General features: G+C 41.8%; 4 long non-coding RNA genes across 4 annotated transcripts; 2 read left to right on the top strand and 2 right to left on the bottom strand.

The window, feature by feature from the left end:
* Window positions 1-543: 543 nt before the first annotated feature.
* Window positions 544-1,940, top strand: LOC136429377 (uncharacterized). Its single transcript, XR_010754760.1, has 2 exons — window positions 544-621; window positions 1,724-1,940. It is a non-coding gene; the product is annotated as an uncharacterized lncRNA (long non-coding RNA).
* A 938-nt stretch (window positions 1,941-2,878) lies between these two features.
* On the top strand, window positions 2,879-8,973 carry LOC136431531 (uncharacterized). The gene is made up of 2 exons (XR_010755084.1): window positions 2,879-3,732; window positions 8,071-8,973. It is a non-coding gene; the product is annotated as an uncharacterized lncRNA (long non-coding RNA).
* Window positions 8,974-9,775: 802 nt separating this feature from the next.
* On the bottom strand, window positions 9,776-15,151 carry LOC136431530 (uncharacterized). The gene is made up of 2 exons (XR_010755083.1): window positions 15,017-15,151; window positions 9,776-10,678 (listed from the first exon to the last, which is right to left on the bottom strand). It is a non-coding gene; the product is annotated as an uncharacterized lncRNA (long non-coding RNA).
* Window positions 15,152-16,802: 1,651 nt separating this feature from the next.
* LOC136429376 (uncharacterized) lies at window positions 16,803-18,199 on the bottom strand. The gene is made up of 2 exons (XR_010754759.1): window positions 18,122-18,199; window positions 16,803-17,019 (listed from the first exon to the last, which is right to left on the bottom strand). It is a non-coding gene; the product is annotated as an uncharacterized lncRNA (long non-coding RNA).
* Window positions 18,200-18,208: the final 9 nt, after the last annotated feature.

The raw sequence follows: 18,208 nt of genomic DNA, 5'->3' as shown, positions 1-18,208 counted from the left end.
GGACATGTTATATTTTAAGACAATCAACTGGTATGATTTATAATTGATGAGAAACACTCCTAATACATCAGTCATAAAGGTCAAAATCATTTGGCGAAGGTATGAGGTCGTGGAACTCTAGTTTTAGTTATTCGAACGTTTCTCTTCCACCTTAGGATAGGGACAAGTAAAGGGATTTCAGGCGATGACACAGGGGCGTAGATATTTAGCAGTATTTTGTTGCTTGCAGCATAACACAATCGAATTTTCTTTTAAATTGTATGTAAGTTCCCTCGAGTGCAGAATTCTTGTTAGCAAAAGCTCATTAGAATGTAGCAGTAGTAGTATAGAGTGTGATACATAGCTCGAAAAACATCTAGTGCTTCAAAGTAGAAAAATGATTTTTTTATTCACACTTTTCTTTTTACGCTTCTTTATGTATGTCTAGAAATGTGCACTTTTGTTCTTGGCATTGGGAATCGATTCTATTTCAGTAGTTCTTGTTATGAAAGCGTGCCAACAAATATGAAAGTCTAATTTAAGTCTTCTTTGTTTTTGACTGCTAGTGCTGTCCTATTCCTCAATGATGGCTTCAAGGGAGGAGAGTTTTTTTTCGCTCACAACAAAAACTTTTCTGCCCAGGTAAGACATTATTTTCTGTGAATCACCAATACAGGGTTAACCGGACCCAAATAAACCACCGAGTGAGCGAACCGTTTATTTGATGGCTATTGGTCACTGATCATGCGTTATTTCACCATAAACATCGAGGGAAAGCGGCTTAGTGTATAGCCAATTCCGATCTGATAAAGGCAATTCTCAAGTAGAAATCACATCATTCCTGCCAGACCTTATTGACCGATCATTGAGGCACGCATATGGTGGGTCATTAATGTTATCATATAGCCTATCCAAATTGACCCATATATGAGTAGACAATTCCTGTATGACGCATAGATCCAGAATGCACATTTGTCCTTTTTATACAGAAAATGATAAAATTAATTTTGAAAACCAAAATTTCCATAGATAATATTCAATAACGTTGCAATCTTGGCATGTCACATCTTTTTCAAATCTATTATATCATCTATTATCAATTATCATCATTCCTTCCTGCTGGGTGTCCCTCTTATTGGTCAATGCTGTGGGCGGCTCCACTTACAGTTCGGGGTGAATACCGTTTTGTTTACGCCCGTTTAGATTTGACTTGCATTGCATTGAAATGGTTTATTCTATTTTGTTATATGATTACAAAAGGTATGTTTTATTCCAAGATAGTAAACATTTTGGGGAGCATATAAACATTATACGAATGTTAACAAAAAGATAACCTCCTCCTCTACATAATGGAACGGGTGAACGGGTGTTTATGGCGTCATAACACATAGTGAATGGAGACTTCTGGTTGGTCGACGCCGTCTGGCTATGTGATACTAATGAATAAATAAAAGTACATTTCCCGCTATAAACTGCTATGTTGAATTAACAAGTTGAACATATTTGTAACTATGACACAAACGTGCTAAAGCTTTGATTACGAACAGGACAAACCATGACTCGACTGCCCTGTCTGTATCCCCAAAATACCACAGACGAGGAATAACAGTGATTAAAAGAAAACAAATAATCAAACAAACAAACAAACAAACACACAGGAGAAAAGGTTTTTATTCAATGAGCAAGTATAGATGAAACTGATTATTTGTGCAGATCGATTAAAACACGTTTTCTCCCTACCCAGTCCAGAGTGAAACCAAAATGTGGCAGACTCGTTGGGTTCTCTTCGGGTGAGGAGAATTTGCATGGCGTGCAGGCAGTGTTGAGCGGTAGAAGGTGTGTCATTGCCATGTGGTACACCATGGACAGACGTTACAGGGAGGAATCTCGCCAGGAGGCAAGAAAACTGCTGCAGTCGCTTCAGAAGCCTCTAGAAACAAAGGGCGAATTGTAGTATTTTACTTCCAGACCATGTTGCCTCGTTTGTTTTAACTTTTGGTTATTTATGGGAAGCTGAGGTGGGCTTGTAGACCGTTTTTCATTGAGGTCATGAGAAAAGAGGTCCGCTTTATACGGTACCCTATGGACCCGTTAGACCGAACCCTCTTGGGTAGCTGTTGGTGAAATAGATGCGACTTCCATTGGTATTGTTTTTAGAAGTGAATATTTATTTCAATACGGTTAAATGCATTTTTAGTTCACAGGTTCAAATGTGGCTAACATTGATGTTAAGATTAGTTATATTGATAAGCCAATTACACATACAAAGATGGATATAGTTGATAAAAACTTATGAAACCATATATGTAGAACTATTACTGCCGCCAATACCTAAATTATAAAAGTTTTAAGACGGACGTCATCATTCCTGGACGAAGTACGATTTGTTGTCTGTTGTCGACCGCTTGTGGCGTACATCGGATTCAAATAGATATTATCTTTTGTATCAGCGTTACACTTACGTCTGTGTCGGGGATCCCGGGGTCCATTGATGGTATCCCTACCGCCCTCTGTAAGAGAATTTTGGCTAAAAGTACTACCTTGCGACTCGACCAAATGGTCGTATAAATTCTGATCCGTTCGGTCACATCATCTTAATCTTATGGATGACATCCTCTTGAGACACCAAACTTAATGCGCGCCGGCGAAAAAGAGGGAAAATCCAGCAAAAAATGCTGCCAAACCACAGGACTACAAAATACACCTAAGGGAAGTTTCACCATACATAACACTGAAATCCATATTAAGCTTTCTTCTTCTTCTTTACCTCTTCCGGTAATGTACAGCGGCCAAGAAATCGGCCATCACTAACATGTATCGGTTCAAGTTCAGCGTCAAGACGGTAGTGGACACCCTGAGCCTCGAGGTCTCAGGTCAATTACGGCTTGTGACACTCGAACGAAACGCGGAACACAGTTCGGACCGTTCCATTACGAAGCGGTTTGGGGGGGTACATCGAATATCATGTATTTCAGTAAAAAAAGAACTTCACGTCATCTTTGGCACTTGAAAAACTATTAAATGCGTTTTTATACGTCTTCTATTGGCTTTGTTATCATCTAAACGTAATACTAATACCAACTGGTACGTCATAACCACGAATGTGGTTTAGTCGCAGCGAGGGCAAAGGCTACAGCTGTAACAGTTACGTGCAGCATGGTGGCTTACCACTGTGTTGTTTTCCGGCCATGTGGCCGGGGGACCGAGCCGATCATTTTTATTTGGTCAATGAAGTCAAACATATTTGTAATGAAGTCTAACATCTTCAAGTCACTGATCACAGATCGCAAAGACTGAAAGAGACAGGGCTTTTCTAACCGAAGTAAGTTGTTCATAACTTTCTAATTTGATAAATTGTGTGTGGGCTTGTCTGGGTCGCGGCCGACTCACACATGCAAATTGTAACTTTAATATCCCAACATATGATATAGAAAGTACACATGATTCCTTAAGTAGTTTCCCCCATCGACATTTTAACATTAACTGCATTGTATTTCGGGACATCAGTACATAATCAGTGCAGTACATAGGAGAAGTGAACTGTGGGATATGGCTCCAGGGCAGCAGTGTAATGTGGATAATATTGAACTGAATGCAATCTTGAAGGTAAATATTTGTTTCCGTGCACGATTTGGATACGGGCCCGGGTGATTCTTGAACGGCATCTTGACGGAATGCATGCAGTCAAGGAACCCACCACCAGGACAGTGTCAACAATGTTTTCCAACTCCCTCAATAGGGCGGCTTTGACTGGTGAGTAGCAATTATAATGCTTATTTATCGGTTAAGCATGTAACATCCACTACCATAATACCGCCACTAATCATAATACCGCCAAATCTAAAAAGCGATGAATTTTAAGAGATCTACTTGTGCAGCAACAGTGATTTCCGAGGTATGCACACTTCAGACATCAAGGTGTTTAATACACTCTAAGAAAAGCCTCAACAACGAGGCATTCGAAGACAACGAGGTCAAATGTTTTCGATCCCTTATCATGACAGGCGAGGTAAGCTATAACATCGACATGTAACCAGGAAAACATAATGAGTTTTTCCTTTGCTAAATTAGTATCACTTTAGAAATTGCAGTAAACGTGGCGGTATTATGGTAGTGGATGTTAACAACTCTGGCTTGCAATTTAGTTTGAAACATTGGCTGGGAGTTATGTGTACAGAACACAGTACAGTTATGTGGACAGTTATGTGTAAAGTACTACAGTACAGAAATAGACGTTAAACAAGAAGAACAACAACAGTGCTAGAGAGCCTACAGAAACCAGTAGAGACTGGGGCTCAAGCTCTGTAGCACTGTTGTTGTTGTTGTCCTTGTTTAACGTCTATTTCTGTACTGTAGTACTTTACACATAATAACTGATCCACATAACTGTACTGTACACATAACTGTCAGCCAATGTGCCTTATCAATGACAAAGTCTGTATCTATAAAATGGGAATGGATAAAGCAAAAAGGCATATGTAGTAGTAAATGGTTTATTGATAAAAAACACATGAGAAAAAACGGCATTGCAGTATAGAGACTGAATTGCGCCGCAGCTTACAATCACGTATACAGTAAAGTCGACACGATCAGAGTACTATGTACAACAGACGATAACAGTTCATATGTCCAAATGATCGTTGACTAATACAATTAAAAGCTAGATTTCAGTTCGACATTACTACTAAAAGCAAGGTTAATGTCCAGCCAGAATAACAGATCAGAGTTTTTGTCCGCCAAGGAGTTGCGCCAGCGCAGGTTTGGCACTCGTGGTGTATCGTTTAGTACCCCTGGCTTGAGAGTACTGTAGTGAGTTCCTCAACAGTCTGCCGTGCTGTTCTCCTCGAGTCGGAGGTAGCCAGGAACAGAAACGTGGCGATTGTCTCACTTTGTTGGCAAAGTTCACGCAGAGGTCGTGTCTGCGGTCAGAAAGAGTTTGCAGATTTAATCCTCTCAGTGTGGCCGTATACGAGGTATACTGGCGACCCAATATGATCTTACAGGCACGTTTCTGAACGCGTTCCAGTCTGTTGATTTGGCTGTTGTTGAGGGCGGCGTTCCAAACTGGGGCTGCATACTCGAGGAGCGGTCGAACATACCCGCAATAGATGGCCGTCAGGTCCTCTGTCGGAAGGCCAGCTCGGCGCAATCGGCACAGCAGAAAGAGGCGCTTGCTCCCCTTTGATACCATACTGTCCACTTGTGAGTCCCATCCCAGGTCGGACTGGATCTGAAGTCCAAGAAGTCTGGCTTGTGTTACTACGGTGAGTGCTTGGCCTCCCAATGTAAGGACTGGGGGAGGTGGGGGTCGTTGCATAAAGCAAATCTGTAGAACTTTGCACTTCTTGGGATTCAGCAGCATATGGTTTCTCTCTGACCAGTCGTCTAACTCGTGTAAGTTGTTCTGCATGGTTGAAGGTGAGAAGACCGGTCGGATTTCCCCCAGGTTTAGATCATCGACATACTTCCAGTAGTCGCTGTTTAGTGTCCCAGCATCGTTGATCATGGCCAAGAATATCAAAGGCCCTAGCAAAGTTCCCTGAGCCACCCCACAGGTGAGTGACTCCCAATGTGATAGTCCATGTTGGTAACGTACCCGCTGTCTACGGCCCGACACAAAACTGCATACCCAGGGCAGAAGGGAAGACCGCGCCCCCATTTGTACGAGTTTTGTGATAGCTGTCGTGTGACAGACTCTGTCAAATGCCTTGCTGAAATCTGTCAGTACAAGGTTACCGACAGATTGCTTCCTCTCTGCGCCTTTGAAGAAAAAGTCAAGGATGTCTACCAAGCAGTGGGTTGTGGAAATTCCTCTGAGGTTCCCGAACTGTCTGGGGTCCACAGTAGGTAAGATGTCGCGGAGGAGCCACGTGAGGACGAAACCCTCCACTACTTTGGCGAACTGTGATGTTAGCGACACTGGTCTGATCTTGTCCAGGTCTGCTGGTTGTTCTTTCGGGACGGGGATGACGATCGCGTCCCGCCACTCCGGTGGTACTCTGCCCTGTCGTAGGGATGCATTTGTGATGTCGGTAAGTGGGGTGGCGAGCTCGCAGGCGAACTCTTTGATGAGAGTAGGCGGGATGGCATCAGGACCTGGAGCCTTGGTCACCTTTATCCTTTGCAGGCGATGGTACATCTGCCATGGGTCAATCTACGGCGGTGGAGTGGCCGGTAAGAATGCTGGTAGCATGGCTGTGTCCAGAGGAGGCAGAGCCTGGCAAATGGTAGCTAGGTGGGTGTTGATGGCTCCAGCGATGGCGGTCATGTCTGTTGGGTCCACACTAGGCACGTGGACAGTGGGAGTAGATTTGGAGAGGTTTGCCAAGCGTCGCACCTGTTTGTGCCACTCAGACGGGTCTGTTCTCTTCAACCTCTCGACATGATCACTGTAGAAGTCTTTCTTTGCACGTTTGCATCCACGGTCAACCTTGTTCCTCAGGAAACGGTAAAGTACCATGTGGCCTTTACTGTGTGCCTGTTGTCTCCTGTGGATCAAGTCTTTAAGCAAGGCTGACATCCATGGTTTGTCCTTGTGATGTAGAGAGCATTTCCTTGGGGGGAAGTGCTTCTCTATTGCAGAGTTCAAGGTGCGGTAGAAAGCAGCGGTTTTCTCCTCCACTGTGTCACTTTCCAGTACTTCACTCCAGTTGTGCGAGGTGATCCATTGGCCAAACGCCCGTATGCTGGAGTCTGGTAGAGGACGAACGACGACCTGCTTTGTTTTGTTTGGCATCTGTGACCGGACTCTTGGCTGCCACCAGACAGCTTTGTGGTCACTAGTGGTTACAATATGCCTTGCAAGGAGTTTTACTGTCCTAAGGCGGAACAGTAGTCATTTTCCTAGATATTGATACAATATGCATGTATGGTCTTTGACAAGAAATGTATACTTGTAATTCTCCCTGGACAGATTTTGACAAACTCCAAAAGAATGTACTGGATGTATCTTTTTGAATGCTTATTATAGTTTTTATAGACTGACTGACTATATAGTCTATAGCCTAGAACTTAAATATGTATGCCCTTGGAACAAATAAGATAAGTCAAAAACATGTTCAACTTAAATGACATGAAGTTACATGTATGTACAGTCAAAAAATCAATTTTTCACAGGTAAACAACAGTCTAACTCAACCAGCAACCACTTTATGAACCACACCATTCTGCTTGTCAAAGTCAAGCTACATGTTGTTATTACTATTATTAATTGCTCTCACTGCACAGATATAATTAGTAGTATCACAAGCTAGCTGACAGGAAATGGGATGGATGCTGAGCAAATGTTTATTGAACATTTCTGTAACTTGTTGCTGTTGTACATTACATGTATGTACTGTATATTACAACCATGCATATGCATGTAGTATACATTTGGCATATTTGTTTATTTCTCATATGTATAATACCATACATTTCTGGACTGATTTATTCCACTCTCACTGGGTTGGTCCCCCATTCTTCTCAATAATGGGTTCAAGGTTTGTCTCTCCTCAAACATGCATGGGACTTCCTTTTAACAACCTACTCAAAGAACATCTCTAGCCAAAGGTTAGGTTTCCATTTTTTACCTGAGTCCAGTGAGAAAATTGGTGTAAAGTGCCTTTAACAAGGGTGTATTCTGGGGTTCTGTCAGGGATTCCAAAACATGCAACACTTCTAGCTTCAACAACCCTAAACACAAGTACACTGTGCCACCAGGTTTAAGTATACCTTATACATTGTAGCTGGATGGCTCCCTGAATAACAAATCTTCATTCTGGGAACATTTATGTGACATTTGACAATTCTGTCAGTCACCATAATCTATCCTTAAATCAGAGTATCTGCATGCTTGAAGGAAATAAAAGAAGCACATGTTGAAGACACTTCATTTATTTTACATATGCAAAGGGAAAATGATATTACAGTTAAGATGGTGTGGTACAATACAGGCTTATGTATTTGAATAAACAACAAATGTATATTTCTTTTATTTTCTTTCCACCCTGTTTATACAGTAATTGCTATTGTGTAATCTCAGTTACTGAATCCTCTGAATTGATATTTGTCATATTCTAAAGGCCTTTAAATAATTTTCTTTTAATGCAGGACTTCTCAAGGATGTCAACACAGCACTGAGGACCCTGCTTATCTAAATACTTCTGCAGAAAAGACAGTAAATCTCTTCAGGCTGTAGCCAAGGAACTGTGATATGTCAGGATGTCACCACTCTCCAGGGAAATACATGCATACTTTCATGGACTACTTTAATCATGTTTTTTGACACCATGTGACTTTAAATGTTCTAATACATAAACATTTATTTAATGACATAAAGTCAAATTCAGTTATCCCTGAATGTAACTAAGATCAGAATAGACATTTGTGAAGAGCCAATGTACTTGATATGATTATATGGAGCTAAAATGTGCTTGTTGGAAAGTAGATAAAAAAAGTTATGCTGGTTTGAATTTTGACATCAATTTTAAACTTTACTATTTGAGCTGATCAATTTCAAATCATGATCCTGCAAGATTACATTCATTATATATAGTCAGATTAGGTGATGTGATTTTTTATTTACATAATGTTACAGTATTTAACTAAAGAACTAAGTGAAGAAACCTAGCCAGTACAGAATGTAATATTCTTAGATCTTCCCCTCTTGTTTTATATTCGACTATGTAAAATAGCATAGCAACAACCTATGTTCAGCCTGTTTGATGTGTTTTAGTTCATTCAATTGTGGGTTGGCAAAGTTACTATCCCTTGGCATGACTTCACATGATCCAACAATCCAAAACCCTGTCGTCTAATCGACTGAAAACGTGCAATATTTTGCTCTAAAAACTTTATTTTAATGACTGTTCACACGAATACGCCCATGCAATGCAAACTACCCATTGTTATCAATGATTTTCTGACTGCATTACGACAGAAAATGGAGCCGAAATGAAACCAAATGAGTTGTTGTCCTTGATAAACGTCTATCATATCGCTAGACGTGGTCTCTTGGTGCTGGTTCAGAATTACGAGTCAAATTTCTCTCTAAGGTTTTTCTCTTGGTGACTTGTGCCTGCGTGTTGCTCAGTCTACAGGTGTTTCTAGGAGTACACTCTCCAAGTACCGGGAGAATGCTACGTATATCTGCTTGTTGATTGCCTTCTCTCATCCCGGCTAGAGTGATGAATCCGTGTCTCTGCTTTCCTCTGCAATATTGTCTGTAGGTTTTCCGAAAAATCCTGCCTGCCTCGCCATTTTGTAACTAGGGGCAACGTACCCTGATTGGTCGGTGGCGCTTGAACGGGGACATCCCTGACGTCATAGAGTATTAGATTTCCCGGGCCGACGGTGGGGCGGGCATCCATTCTAAGGGCCGTGTACAGTCACATTTACGGGCTTCATCCTCGGTGGAGACAGCAGTTTTGCCAAGAATGTGACTGTACACGGCCCTTAGAATGGATGCCCGCCCCACCGTCGGCCCGGGAAATCTAATACTCTATGACGTCAGGGATGTCCCCGTTCAAGCGCCACCGACCAATCAGGGTACGTTGCCCCTAGTTACAAAATGGCGAGGCAGGCAGGATTTTTCGGAAAACCTACAGACAATATTGCAGAGGAAAGCAGAGACACGGATTCATCACTCTAGCCGGGATGAGAGAAGGCAATCAACAAGCAGATATACGTAGCATTCTCCCGGTACTTGGAGAGTGTACTCCTAGAAACACCTGTAGACTGAGCAACACGCAGGCACAAGTCACCAAGAGAAAAACCTTAGAGAGAAATTTGACTCGTAATTCTGAACCAGCACCAAGAGACCACGTCTAGCGATATGATAGACGTTTATCAAGGACAACAACTCATTTGGTTTCATTTCGGCTCCATTTTCTGTCGTAATGCAGTCAGAAAATCATTGATAACAATGGGTAGTTTGCATTGCATGGGCGTATTCGTGTGAACAGTCATTAAAATAAAGTTTTTAGAGCAAAATATTGCACGTTTTCAGTCGATTAGACGACAGGGTTTTGGATTGTTGGATCATGTGAAGTCATGCCAAGGGATAGTAACTTTGCCAACCCACAATTGAATGAACTAAAACACATCAAACAGGCTGAACATAGGTTGTTGCTATGCTATTTTACATAGTCGAATATAAAACAAGAGGGGAAGATCTAAGAATATTACATTCTGTACTGGCTAGGTTTCTTCACTTAGTTCTTTAGTTAAATACTGTAACATTATGTAAATAAAAAATCACATCACCTAATCTGACTATATATAATGAATGTAATCTTGCAGGATCATGATTTGAAATTGATCAGCTCAAATAGTAAAGTTTAAAATTGATGTCAAAATTCAAACCAGCATAACTTTTTTTATCTACTTTCCAACAAGCACATTTTAGCTCCATATAATCATATCAAGTACATTGGCTCTTCACAAATGTCTATTCTGATCTTAGTTACATTCAGGGATAACTGAATTTGACTTTATGTCATTAAATAAATGTTTATGTATTAGAACATTTAAAGTCACATGGTGTCAAAAAACATGATTAAAGTAGTCCATGAAAGTATGCATGTATTTCCCTGGAGAGTGGTGACATCCTGACATATCACAGTTCCTTGGCTACAGCCTGAAGAGATTTACTGTCTTTTCTGCAGAAGTATTTAGATAAGCAGGGTCCTCAGTGCTGTGTTGACATCCTTGAGAAGTCCTGCATTAAAAGAAAATTATTTAAAGGCCTTTAGAATATGACAAATATCAATTCAGAGGATTCAGTAACTGAGATTACACAATAGCAATTACTGTATAAACAGGGTGGAAAGAAAATAAAAGAAATATACATTTGTTGTTTATTCAAATACATAAGCCTGTATTGTACCACACCATCTTAACTGTAATATCATTTTCCCTTTGCATATGTAAAATAAATGAAGTGTCTTCAACATGTGCTTCTTTTATTTCCTTCAAGCATGCAGATACTCTGATTTAAGGATAGATTATGGTGACTGACAGAATTGTCAAATGTCACATAAATGTTCCCAGAATGAAGATTTGTTATTCAGGGAGCCATCCAGCTACAATGTATAAGGTATACTTAAACCTGGTGGCACAGTGTACTTGTGTTTAGGGTTGTTGAAGCTAGAAGTGTTGCATGTTTTGGAATCCCTGACAGAACCCCAGAATACACCCTTGTTAAAGGCACTTTACACCAATTTTCTCACTGGACTCAGGTAAAAAATGGAAACCTAACCTTTGGCTAGAGATGTTCTTTGAGTAGGTTGTTAAAAGGAAGTCCCATGCATGTTTGAGGAGAGACAAACCTTGAACCCATTATTGAGAAGAATGGGGGACCAACCCAGTGAGAGTGGAATAAATCAGTCCAGAAATGTATGGTATTATACATATGAGAAATAAACAAATATGCCAAATGTATACTACATGCATATGCATGGTTGTAATATACAGTACATACATGTAATGTACAACAGCAACAAGTTACAGAAATGTTCAATAAACATTTGCTCAGCATCCATCCCATTTCCTGTCAGCTAGCTTGTGATACTACTAATTATATCTGTGCAGTGAGAGCAATTAATAATAGTAATAACAACATGTAGCTTGACTTTGACAAGCAGAATGGTGTGGTTCATAAAGTGGTTGCTGGTTGAGTTAGACTGTTGTTTACCTGTGAAAAATTGATTTTTTGACTGTACATACATGTAACTTCATGTCATTTAAGTTGAACATGTTTTTGACTTATCTTATTTGTTCCAAGGGCATACATATTTAAGTTCTAGGCTATAGACTATATAGTCAGTCAGTCTATAAAAACTATAATAAGCATTCAAAAAGATACATCCAGTACATTCTTTTGGAGTTTGTCAAAATCTGTCCAGGGAGAATTACAAGTATACATTTCTTGTCAAAGACCATACATGCATATTGTATCAATATCTAGGAAAATGACTACTGTTCCGCCTTAGGACAGTAAAACTCCTTGCAAGGCATATTGTAACCACTAGTGACCACAAAGCTGTCTGGTGGCAGCCAAGAGTCCGGTCACAGATGCCAAACAAAACAAAGCAGGTCGTCGTTCGTCCTCTACCAGACTCCAGCATACGGGCGTTTGGCCAATGGATCACCTCGCACAACTGGAGTGAAGTACTGGAAAGTGACACAGTGGAGGAGAAAACCGCTGCTTTCTACCGCACCTTGAACTCTGCAATAGAGAAGCACTTCCCCCCAAGGAAATGCTCTCTACATCACAAGGACAAACCATGGATGTCAGCCTTGCTTAAAGACTTGATCCACAGGAGACAACAGGCACACAGTAAAGGCCACATGGTACTTTACCGTTTCCTGAGGAACAAGGTTGACCGTGGATGCAAACGTGCAAAGAAAGACTTCTACAGTGATCATGTCGAGAGGTTGAAGAGAACAGACCCGTCTGAGTGGCACAAACAGGTGCGACGCTTGGCAAACCTCTCCAAATCTACTCCCACTGTCCACGTGCCTAGTGTGGACCCAACAGACATGACCGCCATCGCTGGAGTCATCAACACCCACCTAGCTACCATTTGCCAGGCTCTGCCTCCTCTGGACACAGCCATGCTACCAGCATTCTTACCGGCCACTCCACCGCCGTAGATTGACCCATGGCAGATGTACCATCGCCTGCAAAGGGTAAAGGTGACCAAGGCTCCAGGTCCTGATGCCATCCCGCCTACTCTCATCAAAGAGTTCGCCTGCGAGCTCGCCACCCCACTTACCGACATCACAAATGCATCCCTACGACAGGGCAGAGTACCACCGGAGTGGCGGGACGCGATCGTCATCCCCGTCCCGAAAGAACAACCAGCAGACCTGGACAAGATCAGACCAGTGTCGCTAACATCACAGTTCGCCAAAGTAGTGGAGGGTTTCGTCCTCACGTGGCTCCTCCGCGACATCTTACCTACTGTGGACCCCAGACAGTTCGGGAACCTCAGAGGAATTTCCACAACCCACTGCTTGGTAGACATCCTTGACTTTTTCTTCAAAGGCGCAGAGAGGAAGCAATCTGTCGGTAACCTTGTACTGACAGATTTCAGCAAGGCATTTGACAGAGTCTGTCACACGACAGCTATCACAAAACTCGTACAAATGGGGGCGCGGTCTTCCCTTCTGCCCTGGGTATGCAGTTTTGTGTCGGGCCGTAGACAGCGGGTACGTTACCAACATGGACTATCACATTGGGAGTCACTCACCTGTGGGGTGGCTCAGGGAACTTTGCTAGGGCCTTTGATATTCTTGGCCATGATCAACGATGCTGGGACACTAAACAGCGACTACTGGAAGTATGTCGATGATCTAAACCTGGGGGAAATCCGACCGGTCTTCTCACCTTCAACCATGCAGAACAACTTACACGAGTTAGACGACTGGTCAGAGAGAAACCATATGCTGCTGAATCCCAAGAAGTGCAAAGTTCTACAGATTTGCTTTATGCAACGACCCCCACCTCCCCCAGTCCTTACATTGGGAGGCCAAGCACTCACCGTAGTAACACAAGCCAGACTTCTTGGACTTCAGATCCAGTCCGACCTGGGATGGGACTCACAAGTGGACAGTATGGTATCAAAGGGGAGCAAGCGCCTCTTTCTGCTGTGCCGATTGCGCCGAGCTGGCCTTCCGACAGAGGACCTGACGGCCATCTATTGCGGGTATGTTCGACCGCTCCTCGAGTATGCAGCCCCAGTTTGGAACGCCGCCCTCAACAACAGCCAAATCAACAGACTGGAACGCGTTCAGAAACGTGCCTGTAAGATCATATTGGGTCGCCAGTATACCTCGTATACGGCCACACTGAGAGGATTAAATCTGCAAACTCTTTCTGACCGCAGACACGACCTCTGCGTGAACTTTGCCAACAAAGTGAGACAATCGCCACGTTTCTGTTCCTGGCTACCTCCGACTCGAGGAGAACAGCACGGCAGACTGTTGAGGAACTCACTACAGTACTCTCAAGCCAGGGGTACTAAACGATACACCACGAGTGCCAAACCTGCGCTGGCGCAACTCCTTGGCGGACAAAAACTCTGATCTGTTATTCCGGCTGGACATTAACCTTGCTTTAAGTAGTAATGTCGAACTGAAATCTAGCTTTTAATTGTATTAGTCAACGATCATTTGGACATATGAACTGTTATCGTCTGTTGTACATAGTACTCTGATCGTGTCGACTTTACTGTATACGTGATTGTAAGCTGCGGCGCAATTCAGTCTCTATACTGCAATGCCGTTTTTTCTCATGTGTTTTTTATCAATAAACCATTTACTACTACATATGCCTTTTTGCTTTATCCATTCCCATTTTATAGATACAGACTTTGTCATTGATAAGGCACATTGGCTGACAGTTATGTGTACAGTACAGTTATGTGGATCAGTTATTATGTGTAAAGTACTACAGTACAGAAATAGACGTTAAACAAGGACAACAACAACAACAGTGCTACAGAGCTTGAGCCCCAGTCTCTACTGGTTTCTGTAGGCTCTCTAGCACTGTTGTTGTTCTTCTTGTTTAACGTCTATTTCTGTACTGTAGTACTTTACACATAACTGTCCACATAACTGTACTGTGTTCTGTACACATAACTCCCAGCCAATGTTTCAAACTAAATTGCAAGCCAGAGTTGTTAACATCCACTACCATAATACCGCCACGTTTACTGCAATTTCTAAAGTGATACTAATTTAGCAAAGGAAAAACTCATTATGTTTTCCTGGTTACATGTCGATGTTATAGCTTACCTCGCCTGTCATGATAAGGGATCGAAAACATTTGACCTCGTTGTCTTCGAATGCCTCGTTGTTGAGGCTTTTCTTAGAGTGTATTAAACACCTTGATGTCTGAAGTGTGCATACCTCGGAAATCACTGTTGCTGCACAAGTAGATCTCTTAAAATTCATCGCTTTTTAGATTTGGCGGTATTATGATTAGTGGCGGTATTATGGTAGTGGATGTTACATGCTTAACCGATAAATAAGCATTATAATTGCTACTCACCAGTCAAAGCCGCCCTATTGAGGGAGTTGGAAAACATTGTTGACACTGTCCTGGTGGTGGGTTCCTTGACTGCATGCATTCCGTCAAGATGCCGTTCAAGAATCACCCGGGCCCGTATCCAAATCGTGCACGGAAACAAATATTTACCTTCAAGATTGCATTCTGTTCAATATTATCCACATTACACTGCTGCCCTGGAGCCATATCCCACAGTTCACTTCTCCTATGTACTGCACTGATTATGTACTGATGTCCCGAAATACAATGCAGTTAATGTTAAAATGTCGATGGGGGAAACTACTTAAGGAATCATGTGTACTTTCTATATCATATGTTGGGATATTAAAGTTACAATTTGCATGTGTGAGTCGGCCGCGACCCAGACAAGCCCACACACAATTTATCAAATTAGAAAGTTATGAACAACTTACTTCGGTTAGAAAAGCCCTGTCTCTTTCAGTCTTTGCGATCTGTGATCAGTGACTTGAAGATGTTAGACTTCATTACAAATATGTTTGACTTCATTGACCAAATAAAAATGATCGGCTCGGTCCCCCGGCCACATGGCCGGAAAACAACACAGTGGTAAGCCACCATGCTGCACGTAACTGTTACAGCTGTAGCCTTTGCCCTCGCTGCGACTAAACCACATTCGTGGTTATGACGTACCAGTTGGTATTAGTATTACGTTTAGATGATAACAAAGCCAATAGAAGACGTATAAAAACGCATTTAATAGTTTTTCAAGTGCCAAAGATGACGTGAAGTTCTTTTTTTACTGAAATACATGATATTCGATGTACCCCCCCAAACCGCTTCGTAATGGAACGGTCCGAACTGTGTTCCGCGTTTCGTTCGAGTGTCACAAGCCGTAATTGACCTGAGACCTCGAGGGTGTCCACTACCGTCTTGACGCTGAACTTGAACCGATACATGTTAGTGATGGCCGATTTCTTGGCCGCTGTACATTACCGGAAGAGGTAAAGAAGAAGAAGAAAGCTTAATATGGATTTCAGTGTTATGTATGGTGAAACTTCCCTTAGGTGTATTTTGTAGTCCTGTGGTTTGGCAGCATTTTTTGCTGGATTTTCCCTCTTTTTCGCCGGCGCGCATTAAGTTTGGTGTCTCAAGAGGATGTCATCCATAAGATTAAGATGATGTGACCGAACGGATCAGAATTTATACGACCATTTGGTCGAGTCGCAAGGTAGTACTTTTAGCCAAAATTCTCTTACAGAGGGCGGTAGGGATACCATCAATGGACCCCGGGATCCCCGACACAGACGTAAGTGTAACGCTGATACAAAAGATAATATCTATTTGAATCCGATGTACGCCACAAGCGGTCGACAAAAGACAACAAATCGTACTTCGTCCAGGAATGATGACGTCCGTCTTAAAACTTTTATAATTTAGGTATTGGCGGCAGTAATAGTTCTACATATATGGTTTCATAAGTTTTTATCAACTATATCCATCTTTGTATGTGTAATTGGCTTATCAATATAACTAATCTTAACATCAATGTTAGCCACATTTGAACCTGTGAACTAAAAATGCATTTAACCGTATTGAAATAAATATTCACTTCTAAAAACAATACCAATGGAAGTCGCATCTATTTCACCAACAGCTACCCAAGAGGGTTCGGTCTAACGGGTCCATAGGGTACCGTATAAAGCGGACCTCTTTTCTCATGACCTCAATGAAAAACGGTCTACAAGCCCACCTCAGCTTCCCATAAATAACCAAAAGTTAAAACAAACGAGGCAACATGGTCTGGAAGTAAAATACTACAATTCGCCCTTTGTTTCTAGAGGCTTCTGAAGCGACTGCAGCAGTTTTCTTGCCTCCTGGCGAGATTCCTCCCTGTAACGTCTGTCCATGGTGTACCACATGGCAATGACACACCTTCTACCGCTCAACACTGCCTGCACGCCATGCAAATTCTCCTCACCCGAAGAGAACCCAACGAGTCTGCCACATTTTGGTTTCACTCTGGACTGGGTAGGGAGAAAACGTGTTTTAATCGATCTGCACAAATAATCAGTTTCATCTATACTTGCTCATTGAATAAAAACCTTTTCTCCTGTGTGTTTGTTTGTTTGTTTGTTTGATTATTTGTTTTCTTTTAATCACTGTTATTCCTCGTCTGTGGTATTTTGGGGATACAGACAGGGCAGTCGAGTCATGGTTTGTCCTGTTCGTAATCAAAGCTTTAGCACGTTTGTGTCATAGTTACAAATATGTTCAACTTGTTAATTCAACATAGCAGTTTATAGCGGGAAATGTACTTTTATTTATTCATTAGTATCACATAGCCAGACGGCGTCGACCAACCAGAAGTCTCCATTCACTATGTGTTATGACGCCATAAACACCCGTTCACCCGTTCCATTATGTAGAGGAGGAGGTTATCTTTTTGTTAACATTCGTATAATGTTTATATGCTCCCCAAAATGTTTACTATCTTGGAATAAAACATACCTTTTGTAATCATATAACAAAATAGAATAAACCATTTCAATGCAATGCAAGTCAAATCTAAACGGGCGTAAACAAAACGGTATTCACCCCGAACTGTAAGTGGAGCCGCCCACAGCATTGACCAATAAGAGGGACACCCAGCAGGAAGGAATGATGATAATTGATAATAGATGATATAATAGATTTGAAAAAGATGTGACATGCCAAGATTGCAACGTTATTGAATATTATCTATGGAAATTTTGGTTTTCAAAATTAATTTTATCATTTTCTGTATAAAAAGGACAAATGTGCATTCTGGATCTATGCGTCATACAGGAATTGTCTACTCATATATGGGTCAATTTGGATAGGCTATATGATAACATTAATGACCCACCATATGCGTGCCTCAATGATCGGTCAATAAGGTCTGGCAGGAATGATGTGATTTCTACTTGAGAATTGCCTTTATCAGATCGGAATTGGCTATACACTAAGCCGCTTTCCCTCGATGTTTATGGTGAAATAACGCATGATCAGTGACCAATAGCCATCAAATAAACGGTTCGCTCACTCGGTGGTTTATTTGGGTCCGGTTAACCCTGTATTGGTGATTCACAGAAAATAATGTCTTACCTGGGCAGAAAAGTTTTTGTTGTGAGCGAAAAAAAACTCTCCTCCCTTGAAGCCATCATTGAGGAATAGGACAGCACTAGCAGTCAA

This window comes from Branchiostoma lanceolatum, chromosome 3 (genome assembly GCF_035083965.1).
Source record: "Branchiostoma lanceolatum isolate klBraLanc5 chromosome 3, klBraLanc5.hap2, whole genome shotgun sequence".
In the NCBI taxonomy this organism is placed as follows: domain Eukaryota; kingdom Metazoa; phylum Chordata; class Leptocardii; order Amphioxiformes; family Branchiostomatidae; genus Branchiostoma; species Branchiostoma lanceolatum.
Note: the sequence above shows the minus strand (reverse complement) of the source record. Positions and strands in the feature narration are given on the sequence as shown.